The sequence below is a fragment of the Heloderma suspectum genome, chromosome 2 (assembly GCF_057233095.1).
Source record: "Heloderma suspectum isolate Gila_16-S chromosome 2, 16-S_ref, whole genome shotgun sequence".
NCBI classification, from domain to species: Eukaryota; Metazoa; Chordata; class Lepidosauria; order Squamata; family Helodermatidae; genus Heloderma; species Heloderma suspectum.
The window spans coordinates 359873647-359886779 of record NC_139459.1 but is presented as its reverse complement, the minus strand read 5'-3'; the positions used below and the strand labels follow the sequence as shown (position 1 = coordinate 359886779).

At 45.8% G+C, this 13133-nt stretch overlaps 1 pseudogene across 1 annotated transcript in view; it reads left to right on the top strand.

Annotated features, from left to right (window-relative positions):
- Positions 1-1637: 1637 nt before the first annotated feature.
- The window catches only part of LOC146355623 (zinc finger protein RFP-like), a 31407-nt pseudogene continuing 19911 nt past the window's right edge, over positions 1638-13133 (top strand). The window contains exon 1 of the transcript XR_014787227.1: positions 1638-1806. The product of XR_014787227.1 is annotated as a zinc finger protein RFP-like (transcript). The remainder of the gene's footprint in view (positions 1807-13133) is intronic.

The following is a 13133-nucleotide window of genomic DNA, read 5'->3' as shown; positions in this document are numbered from 1 at the left end:
GGATAGAACAACCCCCTGCTCAATGCAGGAAGCCTGATTCCCAGGCAGTCACCCATCCAACTACTGACCGGGGCCGACCCTGCTTAGCTTCCAAGATCAGGCAAGCACTTGCACATCCAGCCCTTTGCTTGTTGCTGAGGAAACATTGAGTGCTGAGGAAGCTATGCGATCAGTAGCTGGAAGATGACATGGGGCCGTCGAGAGCTGTGATTGGACAGGAGGGAAATACAAATGCCACCGTAGATGGACAGGCAGGGGAGGGGACTATGACCAGATACGTTAGCGAAGGCGGAAAATCAGAGCACATGAAGGGGAAATACCAGGATATCAAGGTCTTGAAAGCGGGAGCACAGAAGTGGGAAATTCTGGTTCCAATTCAAGGTGGGAACTATGTAGTGTGAAAGACAGGCGGTGAAACCTAATTGGAAGCAAAAAAACCCGTAAGTGTAGATCGGTCCAGTGTTGCAATCCAGCATTTCCCTGTTGTTCTCGTGCCATTTGAAGGACCTGTTTTGTGGGGATTTTTCTGACTTGGAACGGAGCTGCAGAATGAACCTCCATTCACAGTGTAGACTGGCAAAGCCCTTTTGGTGCACCTGCTGGGAAGAGTGGTCCATGAGGCTGCGGATGAAAGCTTAACATGAAATATAATTTCAGGATTATGTTGCCACGGCCTAGGGTGTGCTTTCTACATTTCTGAAGTTACACCATGGCCCACTCTGGAGCTTTTCTGCTATGCCTGCAAATGCCCTGATCCACATTAGCTATTTTTGTTTCATGTAACAGCCAGTTTGAAGCTTGTGGACTATTTGCTAAATTCATGGCTGGTTCTAATAAAGGTATTATGTTGTTGTTTTTGTTACCTTATTTATTCTAAAGGACTAGTATGTGTTCATGCTAGTCCTTTAGTATTTCAAACATTTCATAGACCAATTCACTTCAAAGCTTTATTTTTCTAGCCTTTTTCATTGCAAAATTATGAATTATTTCCCCAAACTCAATTTCTCTTTCAGGTTCACACTTTATAAACAAAATAGCTATGGGGCTTAACCCTTCTTTTACAATGCCTGCAGTTTTTGATTGTGGCAGAAGCTGAAGACTTTTTGGCAAGCTCACAGTCACTGGTAGTATGCAAAACATCCACGGGGCCATGCACATAATTGCATTATCCAATAATTGAAAATAATTTTACTGAAAATTAGCTGAGGGGTTTTATTGGGTAGGGGGAGTTTTGAGAGGTTAATCTCATTTAATAAGATAAGTGACGGTACTCCAAGCTTTTATAATGTTGGATGTTCGCTTTTCTTAATGGATGGGGTTTTGCCACTAAAAATATATGTTCCAGAGTGTGATTCCCTGTAGAGTTATTGTGCTTCCCTTTGGAGTTTCTTCTCCGTGTGGGTTGGCCACTAGAAAGATGTGTATGCCTGGAGTCTTCAGATGGGAGAGGCTTATGGTGTTCAGATTCATTCACTGGCTTTCAAAGAAGTTTGAGGCTGAAAGGAACTTAATACACACTTGCTTTTATTCAGCTTTGATACAATTTCCCCCTTGTAAGCAAGTCACCAATTATGCCCATTCTTGTTTAAACAAAAAACACCTTTCCTTATCAACGGGGCTGTCTTCCACCTAATTCCACATCTGCATTCAGCACAGATGTTGCATCATCTCATTTCCGGATCAGGAAACAGACACGGTTGCAGATTGAAAAGAGAGGAAATGAAACTCCGTTCTTTCTCTTCCGTACGGTATGAGACAGCCATGGCTGCTGCTACTGAGAACCCCATCCAGGATCTCTGTGAACAGGTTACTTGTCCCCACTGCCTGAATTTTTTCAAGGATCCAGTGACCATTGCAGAGTGTGGGCACAATTTCTGCTGATCCTGCCTGACCCGGTACTGGCGGGACGAAAGCCTCCTGCCCTCAGTGCAGAGAACAAGTTAAGCAAAGGAACCTCACACTGAATTGGCAGCTGGCCAATGTTGCAAAAATTGCTGAGAAACTCTGTCTTCAGGGGCGAAAAGAGAGCAGAAGGAAAATCCAGGGCACTGAGCTGTGGGGGGGGGATGCCAAGTGGAGTTCAGTGGCTGTGTGGGTGTGGGTGTGGGTGTTTTAATGTAAACTGCCAATATCATAACGCCCTTATACAAATCTATGGTGTGGCCACACTTGAAATACTGTGTACAGTTCTGGTCACCACACCTTAAAAAGAGATATTGTATAGCTGGAAAAAGTGCAGAAAAGGGCAACTAAAATGATCAAGGGCCTGGAGCAACTCCCCTAAGAGAGAAAGTTACAACAGCTGGGCTTGTTTAGCTTGGAAAAAAGGAGGGTAAGGGGAGACATGATAGAGGTCTACAAAACTATGTATGGTGTAGAGAATGTGGATAGGGAGCCTTGTTTCCCCCTCTCTCATAATGCCAATTATGAACCCAGTGGGGGTCATCGCATGAAGCTGATTGGTGGAAGATTCAAGACTGATAAAAGGAAGTCCTTCACACAGTGCATAGTCAAACTAAGGCATTTGCTACCACAAGATGTGGTGATGGCCACCAATTTGGATGGCTTTAAAAGGGGGTTAGACAAATTCCTGGAGCAGAAGGCTATCAATGGCTACTAGGATTGAGGGCTATGTGCTACCTCCAGTATCAGAGGCAGTGAGCCTATGTACACCAGTTTCTGGGGAACATGGTGTAAAGCTCCAAGTTAATATGGTCTAGAGAGGCTTAGAGATCCATAATGCTTTCTGCCAAATATGTTACCAAGCACTGTTAGGCTATGCTGGGAAAGTTGCAGATGAACCCTAATTAATGCTTGCTGCTGTCATGCTGCCTCGCTGCTAACATGTATGGTATAAAACCTATTTTACCCCATGGCTCTGGGTTCAGAGAAGCTGTCTGAGCCAACCATTAGGTACGCCTGTATGCTGTAAGTACTCAAATTCTCCTTGTAAGTAAACCTGGATATGGCTTGTCACTTTCGTAGCACCTCCAAACTTTAGCAGCCCACAGCTGGGGCATACAATTGGCGAAGCGAGCAGGGAGTTGCTATGTTCAGATTCAAAGGGAAGGAGGATGTGATTGTCGGCATGCAAAACTGACTCCCGGGCTGTGGGGTCCAGTCTCGAAGCAATCAGTGGTCCTGGGCAGACCGGTTGCATGGCCAGAGGTGGAGAAGGACTACACGCCAGTGGCTCTGGTAACTGCATTGGAATCTCTGCAGCTGGAAAAGTGTTCAGCTCAGGAGGCACAGAGTGCAGGAACTCTGACATGACAGTCCATCGCTGCTGGAAGGCTGAGCAGTGCCACTCTGTTTAAACAGAAGCCTTGCTGAAAGGCTAAAGGCCCTTGTCTGTCAGGGGATCTGGTGGGGGTGTCCTACAGTCATGCCTGCTCTTTTAAGCTGATGCAAAGGCAAAGAGCCTTTTCAAGGAACACCTTGTCTTCATTGCCTGAAGCCTTCTCTGTTTGCATCCATCATTGTCTGGGCTTTGAGTGGCACTCTGCACATGGACTGGAATGTGGATTGTTAAGGACTTGCCATGAAAAGTACTGTGAGGCTTTCCATAGACTTGAACTCTTGTTGTGGATTGTGTGTCTGTGTTTGTAGTCAGCTCAGTGTACGGCAGGCTGAGTTTGATCTACGATTTTTGGACTTCCCTCTGCCAGAGCTCCTGCAGCGTGGCATTGCCAATGCAAAAGCTGTAGCCTGGAACTCCTTGTGTGTGTGGGTAAGCTTTTTTTTATTTCGATGGGCCTTGACCATGTGGTTTAAGGCTATTAACGAATGATTTAAGGTTGGACTGTCTATGGATGTGGGTTGTTTGGGCTTTGCAAGAAGTTATCCCCTGATTGCCTGATGAGTTCATTCCAGGAACCATTCCCTTTCCATGTCCAAGGTTGGAACCTCATGAAAAGACCCAGGAATCCAGAGTCCCTTCCCTTGTGTTCAGAACCGTGGGGATGGCAGCAGAGAAGCCATTGAGATGAAAATGCCAAGCATGAGAACTTCTGTTCTGCAAAACCGCCTGGCCTTAGACATAATTACAGCAGCCCAGGGTGGTATTTGTGCTATGTTGCAGCAAGAATGCTGTATGTACATTCCTGACAAGCAGAGTGTGATAAATCACAGTGTAAAGGCTCTGTATGCACAAAGTGAGAAGATACATCACTTGGAAAAGGATTCCCTCTTCAAACCGATTTCAGACTGGTTTCAAGGAATCTGGGTGGGGGTGGGGGGTGGAAGCAAGTGGTCGCCATAACCGTGACTATCATAGGTAGTTTTATGGCTTTGTGTGCTTCCTCATATGGCTGTCGTATTCTAAAATATACAGTAAAATAGTTATCAATCCCCTTGTGATCAAACAGCAGGGCAAAGAAGATCCGGCCCTCTGGGTAAGAAGAGATTGTGATGCACAGATTCAGTCGCCCTGTGATCTTCTGGGGGTGGAGTGTAAGGCTCCAGGCCTGTAAGCAAGTTAATAGTAGTTTAGAGAGGCTTAGAGATCCATAATGCTTTCTGCTTTGGTTCATTATTAAGTGCAATTTCCTTGCAAGTGGGCTCTTTGGCTTGTAAGATGAGTCAAAGGTCAATATGGCCGCCTCAGCACATTCCATGCTAATGAGCTCTGGTACCGTTTATCTTATCAGAGTCTTGGATGTGCCTGGGAAGTGGGGCTCTGTTTGTCTTAAAGCTGCAGGTGTCTTTGCTGGGAATATTCAGATAGTCTTGCTTCTGCCAAATATGTTACCAAGCACTGTTAGGCTATGCTGGGAAAGTTGCAGATGAACCCTAATTAACCCTTGCTGCTGTCATGCTGCCTCAGGACCAGGATCATGGGAGTTTTGAGTGCCAATTAAAAAGGCAACTCTGTTTGACTGTGTGAAGGGATCTGTTCTCCCCTCTTCTCCCAAGGTTGGTGAGTTCTACTGGACTGCTCATCCTATCCCTGGATCATCACAAAGCATAAAGGAGAAACTGGTAACAACCCCCGCTTTCCCTCAATTGTTGGGTTATACATGGTACTGCTGCCTCTTATCAGAAAGGCAGTTTTAGCAGAGAGCGAGAGTTTTATCAGCCCACATGCACGTACAAAGGTATCTTAAACAAAGTACGCTTTGTTGTTTTTTATTCGTTCAGTCGCTTCCAACTTTTCGTGACTTCATGGACCTGCCCACGCCAGAGCTTCCTGTCGGCCGTCGCCACCCCCAGCTCCCCCAAGGTCGAGTCTGTCACCTCCAGAATATCATCCATCCATCTTGCCCTTGGTCGGCCCCTCTTCCTTTCGCCTTCCACTTTCCCTAGCATCAGCATCTTCTCCAGGGTCTTCTGTCTTCTCATGATGTGGCCAAAGTACTTCAGTTTTGCCTTTAATATCATTCCCTCAAGTGAGCAGTCTGGCTGTATGTCCTGGAGTATGGACTGGTTTGATCTTCTTGCAGTCCAAGGCACTCTCAGAATTTTCCTCCAACGCCACAGTTCAAAACCATCTATCTTCCTTCGCTCAGCCTTCCTTATGGTCCAGCTCTCGCAGCCATAGGTTACTATGGGGAATACCATTGCTTTCACTATGCGGACCTTTGTTGTCAGTGTGATGTCTCTGCTCTTCACTATTTTATCAAGATTTGTCATTGCTGTCCTCCCAAGAAGTAAACATCTTCTGATTTCCTGGCTGCAGTCAGTGTCAGCAGTAATCTTTGCGCCTAGAAAGACAAAGTCTGTCACTGCCTCCACATTTTCTCCCTCTATTTGCCAGTTGTCAATCAAGCTGGTTGCCATAATCTTGGTTTTTTTGAGGTTTAACTGCAACCCAGCTTTTGCACTTTCTTCTTTCACTTTCATCATGAGGTTCCTCAGCTCCTCCTCGCTTTCAGCCATCAAAGTGGTATCATCTGCATATCGGAGATTGTTAATGTTTCTTCCAGGGATTTTAACTCCAGCCTTGGCTTCATCAAGCCCAGCATGTCGCATGATGTGTTCTGCATACAGGTTGAATAGGTAGGGTGAGAGTATACAACCCTGCCGTACTCCTTTCCCAATCTTAAACCAGTCCGTTGTTCTGTGGTCTGTTCTTACCGTTGCTACTTGGTCGTTATACAGATTCCTCAGGAGGCAGACAAGATGACTTGGTATCCCCATACCACCAAGAACTTGCCACACTTTGTTATGATTCACACAGTCAAAGGCTTTAGAAGAGTCAATAAAACAGAAATAGATGTTTTTCTGAAACACCCTGGCTTTCTCCATAATCCAGCAGATATTGGCAATTTGGTCTCTAGTTCCTCTGCCTTTTCTAAACCCAGCTTGTACATCTGGCAATTCTTGTTCCATGAAGTGCTGGAGTCTACCTTGCAAGATCTTGAGCATCACCTTACTGGCATGTGAAATAAGTGCCACTGTTCGATAGTTTGAACATTCTGAAAACAAAAAAGGACACATATATGAAGTGGAAAGAAGGCCAAGTAACAAAGGAAGAGTACAGGCAGGTAGCACAGAATTGCAGGGATGGCGTCAGGAAGGCTAAAGCTGAGAACGAGCTGAGGTTAGCGAGGGATGCTAAAAGCAACAAAAAGACTTTCTTAGGCTATGTGCATAGTAAAAGGCAGAGGAAAGAAATGGTTGTTCAGCTATTAAATAAGGATGGCAAAACAATAACAGATGACAAAGAAAAGGCAGAGGTGCTCAATTCCTACTTTGGCTCAGTCTTCTCCCAAAAGAGGGTCTATGACCCTCCTGCCAAAGGTGAAGTACAGGCTGAAGGAGCAGGATTGCAGTTTGAGATCAATAGGCATATGGTCAGGGAACACCTAATTACTTTGAATGAGTTCAAATCTCCAGGGCCAGATGAACTGCATCCTAGAGAATAAAGGAACTGGCAGAAGAACTCTCAGAACCGCTGTCTATTATCCTTGAGAAATCATGGAAGACGGGTGAAGTGCCAGATGACTGGAGGAGGGCTAATGTTGTCCCTATCTTCAAAAAGGATAAAAAGGAGGAACCTGGGAACTACAGACCAGTCAGTCTGACATCAATCCCTGGGGAAATTCTGGAGCAGATGATAAAGCAATCCATCTGGAAGCACCTTGAAAACAATGCCGTGATTACTGAAAGCCAACATGGATTTGTCAAGAACAAGTCCTGCCAGATGAATCTGATCTCATTTTTTGATCAAGTCACCTCCCTTGTGGACTGTGGGAATGCTGTAGACATCATATACCTCGACTTCAGCAAAGCTTTCGACAAAGTTCCCCATGATATCCTGATGAGCAAACTAGCTCAAAGCGGGCTAGATGAAACAACGATCCGGTGGATCCACAGTTGGCTACAGAATCGGACTCAAAGAGTGCTTATCAATGGGACCTTGTCCAACTGGGGAGAGGTAATGAGTGGGGTACCGCAGGGCTCAGACCTGGGCCCAGTGCTCTTCAACATTTGTATTAATGACTTGGAGGAGAAGGTGCAGGGAATGCTGATCAAATTTGCAGAAGACAAAAAATTGGGTGAGATAGCTAATACTTTGGAAGACAGAAACAAAATTCGAAGTGATCTGGATAGGCTGGAGCACTGGGCAGAAAACAACGGAATTACATTTAATACAAGCGAGAAGGATCTTGGAATTGTTGTAGATCACAAGCTGAATATGAGCCAACAACGTGATGTGGCTGCAAAAAAGGCAAATGCTCTTTTGGGCTGCATTAATAGAAGCATAGCTTCCAAATCCCTGGAAGTACTAGTTCCCCTCTACTCAGCACTGGTTAGGCCTCATCTGGAGTACTGTGTCCAGTTCTGGGCACCACACTTTAAGAAGGATGCAGACAAACTGGAGAGGGTTCAGAGGAGGGCAACAAAGATGATTTGGGGACTGGAAACAAAGCCCTATGAAGAGAGACTGAACTGGGCATGTTTAGTCTTGAGAAGAGAAGACTGAGGGGAGATATGATAACGCTGTTCAAGTACTTGAAAGGTTGTCACAGAGAGAAAGGCCAGGATCTCTTCTCGATCATCCCAGAGTGCAGGACATGGAATAGATGCTCTGACTTGGATTCCTGCATTGAGCAGGGGTTTGGAGTCGATGGCCTTGTAGGCCCCTTCCAACGCTACTATTCTATGATTCTATGATGCTTTAGTGTTTCCCTTTTTTGGTATGGGGATATAAGTTGATTTTTACCAATCTGATGGCCATTCTTGTGTTTTCCAAATTTGCTGGTATATGGCATGCATCACCTTGACAGCATCATCTTGCAAGATTTTAAACAGTTCCTCTGGGATACCGTCATCTCCTGCTGCCTTGTTATTAGCAGTGCTTCTTAAGGCCCATTCAACTTCACTCTTCAGGATGTCTGGCTCTAGCTCACTGACCACACCATCAAATCTATCCCCGATATTATTATCCTTCCTATACAGATCTTCCATATATTCTTGCCACCTTTTCTTGATCTCTTTTGCTTCTGTTAGGTCCTTGCCATCTTTGTTTTTGGTCATACCCATTTTTGCCTGGAATTTACCTCCAATGTTTCTGATTTTCTGGAAGAGGTCTCTTGTCCTTCCTATTCTATTATCTTCTTCCACTTCCGCGCATTGCTTGTTTAAGAATAATTCCTTATCTCTTCTGGCTAACCTCTGGAATTTTGCATTTAATTGGGCATATCTCCCCCTATCACTGTTGCCTTTTGCTTTCCTTCTTTCTTGGGCTGCTTCCAGTGTCTCAGCAGACAGCCATCTTGCCTTCTTGGTTTTCTTTTTCTTTGGGACGTTTTTTGTTGCCGCCTCCTGAACAATGCTGCGAAATTCTGTCCATAGTTCTTCCGGGACCCTATCTACTAAATCTAGTCCCTTAAATCTATTCTTCACCTCCACTGCATATTCATTAGGAATAGTGAGCTCATATCTAACTGATCTGTGGGTCTTCCCTATTCTCTTGAGTCTGATTCTAAATTGTGCAATAAGAAGTGCGTGATCTGAACTACAATCAGCTCCAGGTCTTGTTTTTACTGACTGTATAGATGTCCGCCTCCTTTGGCTACAAAGGATGCCATCAATCTGATTTCGGTGTCGACCATCTGGTGAAGTCCATGTATAAAGTCGTCTTTTAGGTTGTTGGAAGAGAGTGAGTTGTGAGTTATGCACAGTGAGTTGTCTTGGCAAAATTCTATCAGCCTATGTCCTGCTTCATTTTGTTCTCCCAGACCATGCTTGCCTGTAATTCCAGGTGTCGTTTGACTACCCACCTTAGCATTCCAGTCTCCTGTAATGAAAATAACATCTCTTTTTGGCGTATTATCCAGTAGGTGCTGCAATAGGGATGGCGGAGAATTTCTCCACGAATCTCCGGGAGGCCAAATGCCAATGCATTCAGCCCCCAGAAATTGGTGGTGAAATTCTCCATCCCCCGCCCCCCCCCCCCCGGGATGGGACTTACCTCCTTCAATGTCCCTCTCGGCGGCAGGTCCCGGCGGCGTTTCGGTGGGGGTGGGGGCCGGTCTTCTGACCGGCTGCTGCCGCCACCATTACAAAGTAAATTAAAAACAAAAAAACAAAACACGTGATAGGCTACGTAACGATTTACGTAGCCTATCACGGCTAGATTTCCAAAGTCAGCCGTGATAGGCTACGTAAATCATTACGTAGCCTATCATGGGTGACTTTGGAAAAAAAAAACACGTACGCAAATGGCGGCGCCCATGGGTGCCGCCATTTGCGTACGCGCTTTTTTTCCCCCCCCCAAAGTCACCCGTGATAGGCTACATAACTATTTACATAGCCTATCACAGCTGACTTTGGAAATCTAGCCGTGATAGGCTACGTAAATCGTTACGTAGCCTTATCATGTGTGTGTGTGTTTTTTTAAATTTACTTTTTTATTTCGTGGCCGGGGAGACCGGGTGCTCCTCCCCCGCCTGAATTTCAGTGGCGAGGGATGAGGCACCTCCCCCCCGGCCTGAACTTCGGGGGGAGAACCGAAGCGCCTCCCCCCCCCACCGTGAAGCAAGCTGCGGGACCAGGTAACGGACTTTCATCCATCCGTAGCTGCAGATCCCCATAGAACTGATCTACTTCTGCTTCTTCAGCATCTGTGGTTGGGGCTTATATTTGGATCACTGTGATGTTAAATGGCTTACCCTGAATTCGAATTGAGATCATTCTATCGTTTTTTGGATTGTATCCAAGCACTGCTTTAGCCACTTTATTATTAATTATGAAGGCTACTCCATTTCTTCTGTGGTCCTCTTGTCCACAGTAGTAGATCTGGTGGTCATCTGATGTGAAGTGGCCCATTTCAGTCCATTTCAGTTCACTGACACCCAGAATGTCTATACTTAATCTTGACGTCTCCCCGATAACCACATCCAATTTGCCCTGGCTCATAGATCTTACATTCCAGGTTCCTATGGTGTGTTGATCTTTAGAACATCGGATTCCTCGTTCACCACCAGCACCATCGGCTGCTAGCCGTCCTTTCGGCTTTGAGCTAGCTGCGTCATCACATCTGGGGCTAGTTGAACTTATCCTCTGTTCCTCTCCAGTAGCATTTTGACCATCTTCTGACCTGGGAGTTCCATCTTCCGATGGTATACCGACATACAGTCAGGGCCAGAAATATGGGAACAAGGATAACTGTTTTGGCATTTGGCCTCTGTACGCCACCACATTGAAGTTGAAAGGAAACACACCCAGATGGGAGCAAAGTCAGGACTTTCAGCTGTAATTCAAGGGGTTTGACAAAAGTGGGGCACTAACCATTCAGGAAGGACAGCCAGTGGCATACACGCACCCCCATCGTTGGTGGCTCATAAGTAATGGAACGAATGGCTGACAAGCAGCTGTATGGCCAGGTGTGGCCTGTTTCCTGGGTACCCCCTGACCAATCAAGCAGATGAAAGGCTTGGAGGTGGTTCTGAGTGTTACATTTACATGTGGTAGCTGTTCACTGGAACTCCCAACATGAGGTCCAAAGATGTGTCCATGTGAGTGAAGGAAGCCATCATTAGGCTGAGGAAACAAAATAAACCCATCAGAGAGATAGTAAAAACAGTGGGAGTGGCCAACACAACAGTTTGGAACATCCTGAAAAAGAAGGAATTAACTGGCAAGCTCAGCAACAGCAAAAGGCCTGGAAGACCACGGAAGACAACTCAAGTGGATGACCGCAGAATGCTGCTCATGGTGAAGAGGAACCCTTTCACAACATCTAGCCTGGTCAAGAACACTCTTGAGGAGGTAGGCATGTCATTTTCAACATCTACAGTCAAGAGATGGCTTTATGAATGTAAATACAGAGGCTTCACAACAAGGTGCAAACCACTGGTACCATTCAAGAACAGAAAGGCCAGATTAGCCTTTGCCAGCAAACACCTAAAAAAGCCTGCCCAGTTCTGGAATAAGATTCTTTGGACTGATGGAACCAAGATTAACTTGTACCAGAATGATGGGAAGAGAAAAGTATGGAGAAGGAAACCACATCATCTGTCAAACATGGTGGAGGCAGTGTTATGGCATGGGCATGTATGGCTGCCAATGGAACCCGGTCACTGGTGTTTATTGATGACCTGACTGCTGAGAAAAGCAGCAGGATGAATTCTGAAGTGTATAGGGCTATACTTTCTGCTCAGATTCAGCCGAATGCTGCCAAAGTGATAGGACGCTGCTTCATATTGCGGATGGATAATGACCCAAAACATACAGCTAAAGCTACCCAAGAGTTTCTCAAGGCAAAGAAGTGGGATGTTCTTCAATGGCCAAGTCAGTCACCTGATCGCAACCCAATAGAGCATGCTTTTCACTTACTGAAGACAAGACTGGAGGCAGAAAGACCCACAAACAAGCAACAGCCGAAGGCAGCTGCAGTAAAGGCCTGGCAAAGCATCTCGAGGGAGGAAACTCAGCATTTGGTCATGTCCATGGGTTCCAGACTTGAGGCAGTCATTGTCTGCAAAGGATTTTCATCCAGGTATTAAAGGCGATCCTTAAGTTTGAAATGATGTTGGTTTGTTCCATTACTTCTGAGCCACCAAGGATGGGTGTGTGTGTATGCCACTGGCTGTCCTTCCTGAATGGTTAGTGCCCCACTTTTGCCAAACCCCTTCAATTACAGCTGAAAGTCCTGTCTTTGCTCCCATCTGGTTGTGTTTCCTTTCAACTTCAGTGTGGTGGTGTGCAGAGGCCAACTGCCAGAACAGTTATCCTTGTTCCAATATTTCTGGCCCTGACTACATGAAAAATTCTAAATTAATCGGGATCCATCAGGTTTTACGTAGTTCACGTGTTTAAATTTTTGCACATTTTCCCCCTTAGGGTGGTCGCTTATGAATTGCCCCCCCCACCAAAGGAAACACATCACCAAAAAAGAGGACAAAAGAGGATGATTTGCATCAAATTTGCATAAGCTAATGCATATGTACAGATGCATATAGTTCCAGCTTTTTCATTTTTGCGCATTTAGGTTTTCTTAATAGATGGGAGCTTGTCAGAACAAGGGGCATCGTGAGGTGCTTAGTGGGCATTGTGAATGGCGGCTAGAAAGCTGTGTGTGAGTTTGCGTGTGTGCTCTGAGTATTTGGGTGGGAGCAGCTTTCAGTGCCCCCTTCATGGATCACTGCCTTGTTGTGGCAAAGGGGCTTGCGTAACTCAGTGAATCCATAAGCTATGCCGTGCAGGGCCACCCAAGACGGACAGGTCATGGCAGAGAGTTCTGACAAAATGTGGTCCACTGCAGAAGGAAATGGCAACCCACTCCAGTATTCTTGCCAAGAAAACCCCATGGAACGTATCACAAGGCTAAAAGAGATGACGCCGGAAGATGAGCTCCTCAGGTCGGAAGGTGTCTACTATACTACTGGGGAAGAGCAGAGGGAATTTCCAAGTAGCGCCAGAAAGACTGAAGCGGCTGGGCCAAAGCCGAAAGGACACTCAGCTGTGGATGTGTCTGGTGGTGAAAAGAAAGTCCGATGCTGTAAAGAACAGTATTGTTTAGGAACCTGGAATGTCAGATCAATGAATCAAGGTAAGCTGGAGGTGGTCAAACATGAGATGGCAAGATTGAACATCGACACCTTGGGAATCAGCGAACTAAAATGGATAGGCATGGGCGAATTTAATTCAGGTGACCATCGTATCTACTACTGTGGGCAAGAATC